At 36.5% G+C, this 3,236-nt stretch overlaps 1 long non-coding RNA gene across 1 annotated transcript; it reads right to left on the bottom strand.

Moving 5' to 3' along the window:
• Window positions 1-1,173: 1,173 nt before the first annotated feature.
• LOC138126642 (uncharacterized) lies at window positions 1,174-1,639 on the bottom strand. Its single transcript, XR_011157887.1, has 2 exons — window positions 1,407-1,639; window positions 1,174-1,355 (listed from the first exon to the last, which is right to left on the bottom strand). It is a non-coding gene; the product is annotated as an uncharacterized lncRNA (long non-coding RNA).
• Between the last annotated feature and the right edge of the window lie 1,597 nt (window positions 1,640-3,236).

The following is a 3,236-nucleotide window of genomic DNA, read 5'->3' as shown; positions in this document are numbered from 1 at the left end:
TACTTATAGCTCAAAAACGGTAACGTCATGAACAAGTGGAACAACTTAAAGTAGGCTTTATTTTGCCCTACAGGCTTTCCGATTCGTGATTACATTTTCTTTAAACATAAAATAGCATTTAAAAAAAACACTTTTTTTTTCAAACGTTCGAAAAATGTGACATTGCACTGCTGCATTGATAATGCTAAAGTGTCACTTCATTGTCATGGCATCTAACGAGCTGACCAGCGTCCGTGAAGTTATTATCTCCACTGAGGAGCGCCCGTGAAGTTATTATCTCCGCTGAGGGCGTTCGTGAAGTTATTATCTCCGCTGATGAGCGGCTGTAAATTAAACTAGCTAAATCATTTGAAATTCCTACCTGGTTTCTTAACATGTCTTAATTAATTTGTTATGAAGGTTTGAAGAAAAAATAGTATATGTTATTCGGAGCAAAAATGGTTTTATGTGCTTTGGCTGGATTGTCTGCCTCACTGCGTTCGGCAGCCAATCTACTAGCCGCAGCACATAAAACTTCATTTTTGCTCCTCATAACATAATATAGTTACTATTATTTCTATCCCCCACGCTTTTCTTTCTCTGTTTTTTCCCTCTCCTTCGCCTCCTCAAAGCTATTTCGTGATGGTCCGACTCTACTCTCTCTCCTACTTTAAATTCTTCTATTCTTTCCCATGCTTCTTTGTTCACTATTCCTCAATCTATCACTGTGTCCCCTTCCTAGCTATATAGGTCCATTCTCCTTCTTCGTCCCCTCCCCTTGTTTGTTCCCATTCAATACCATTCATCCAATTCCTGCGATCCATTCCTTCAATCTCTTCCCTTCTACGTTTCCCACCTTGTCTTTGGATTTTCTTTTCCCATCCCCCCTCTCCTTTCTCTCCTCTTTCTCCTATTCTCCCGTTGAAGTCCCCTCCCAAGAGTATACGATCTTCCCGGTTTTCTTTATACAGGGTTATTCACGAGAGGGGTACTTCTGAATTTTTATTTTGCCGCAACCAACAATACCAATGGCAGTAACTACTAAATCAAATGTTATTTCTTTTACCGGTTTCAGTATAGGAAGCCTTGATTTACATTCACAAAAGTTGGATGGTAGGTGAGTCATAACTGTACTAGTACAGTTATGCTGTAGGGTAATATTGCCATAGTGACATGTCAACAACAATCAACAAATGAAGACAATATCTAACTTTATTCATTTATTAATTCAAACAGACGGAACTAAAAACAACAATAATTACTTAAATAGACGGAACTCTGCCATAGTAAAAATGAACTGCACTTCATAGCATGGGGCATCGGGTAGTACCTACATCCATAATGATGAGGGGCAGAGGGGCTATATTTCTTCGACTCTATAAACAAAAAGATAAATACGCTACGGAACTAACACTACGAGCACTTACCAGTTCATGAAAATACGCCAACATCACTCTCATTTACACTTGTAACCTTATTTAGATCCTGCCCTTGTTTGAGTGTCTCTATGATTTCAGATAAGTACCTCCTGCCTTTCGATTTTTCCGGTATTAAGCTATTTAAAGCTTGTTTTTCTTCATTTAAGACGTTTTCCGGTAAAACACTATCATTCAAACTCATTTTGCGAAATGTCTGTTTGTATAAACAACCAAATGTAACTATGACACTCGAAGATATCATGCAAACGCGATCAACTCAATCTATTTTAAGACGAGTGTTGGGATTTAATTGTTTTAAATTCTCTTCGGCTTATTCTGAAACCGGTAATAGTAATTAACGTTATAAGTCCGGGAACTCATAGTTTACAGTACGAGTTAGACGACGAAGGAGCCGAGTCTTGAAACTCGAAACGAGTACTGTAAAAAGAGTTCACGGACGAATGTCGTTATGTATTTTATTTCATCCTGCCTCAAATTTCGTTTGAAAGAAACATTGAAATTAATTTCAAAATAATTCAACAAAAGCTCCAAATCTAGTCACATTTTTGGAACATGATTAGCAACGGCTGTTTGGCAAATGTTTACTTTGTTGAAATAATTTTGTGCGTCAAAATGACTTGTAAAGCAAATCCTGCAGAAATTGTAAGAAAATCTGCAGAAGCCTGTGCTGAATTAATACCTAGCAAGTCTGGTGAAAGGTATCAAAAACAATTCAGCCATTTTTGTAAATGGAAATCAGAAAATAATGTGAAGAAAATTACGGAAGAGGTTATATTGGCTGGCCAATTTTTTAGATTTGGTTTAAATGGTTGTATTCTTTTATTTGTGAACTAACGTTTTTAGTCTGAGAAAGTAAGTGCATCTTCTTTCTGGCCGAAATAGTTAAATTGTTAGTTTGTATTTAGATGTAGTTTTGAATAAAACATTTCTTAAACCTGAATAATTATTGCGATTGTTACTTTTGTGTTTCCAGTAGCAACACTTAACCGGCGTCTGGCCGTTTTTTGCGTTTTCCCGGATTCAAACTGATGACGTAAAGTATTGAAATTTGACACAGAATGAAATAAACTATTGAACAAACCGCGGATGTTATGAATCATAACAACCTTAGATGTCTTAAAATCCTCGCTCTACGAGCTCGGATTTCAAACCGACATCTGCGGTAGTTATGATAGTCATAATATTGCTAGGTATGTTAATAGCTATTAAATTAGTATCAAAGTAAGTTGGATAGATTTGTGAGAAATGTCAGATTGGCAGATAACCTGTATTTAATCAAAATTCAACAAATAAATAAACAAATTAAGTTAATGTAAAAGGCGTTCGAAGTGTCTACCATCGGCTTCTAAACATCCGCAGCGGCGACAGAATTCTTTCCACACTCCATAAATAGGGGCATGTTGGTCTTTTCGTCGTTATTGTAAAAACAAATTTTTCGAAATCACAAAGATTTTTTGCTTTAACGTCAAAGAGACAGGACTAAGAGCCATCGCGGATTCAGTTATAATTATTTTCAAAATTTGAAATCAAGATATTGTTGGAATGTGTATAATGGGTTGCGGCAAAAAGAAGTTCAGAAATACCCCTCTCGTGAATAACCCTGTATTGCGTCTTCGACAAATCTTCTTGTTGTCTTCATCTCTTTACTGTATATTGTCATTATTTTCCACCATTTATTGCCTCTATAAATTTTTCTTTCCAAGCATCCTTCTTCTTCTCCCATTTCTTGACGCTTTTCTTTAATCGCCAATTTCACCCCTGTTATTATTTCCCCGGTAGCTCTTCCCTTTTTCTTTTCCCTTTTCGCCCCTTCACATT

This window comes from Tenebrio molitor, chromosome 3 (genome assembly GCF_963966145.1).
Source record: "Tenebrio molitor chromosome 3, icTenMoli1.1, whole genome shotgun sequence".
Classification (NCBI taxonomy): domain Eukaryota; kingdom Metazoa; phylum Arthropoda; class Insecta; order Coleoptera; family Tenebrionidae; genus Tenebrio; species Tenebrio molitor.
Note: the sequence above shows the minus strand (reverse complement) of the source record. Positions and strands in the feature narration are given on the sequence as shown.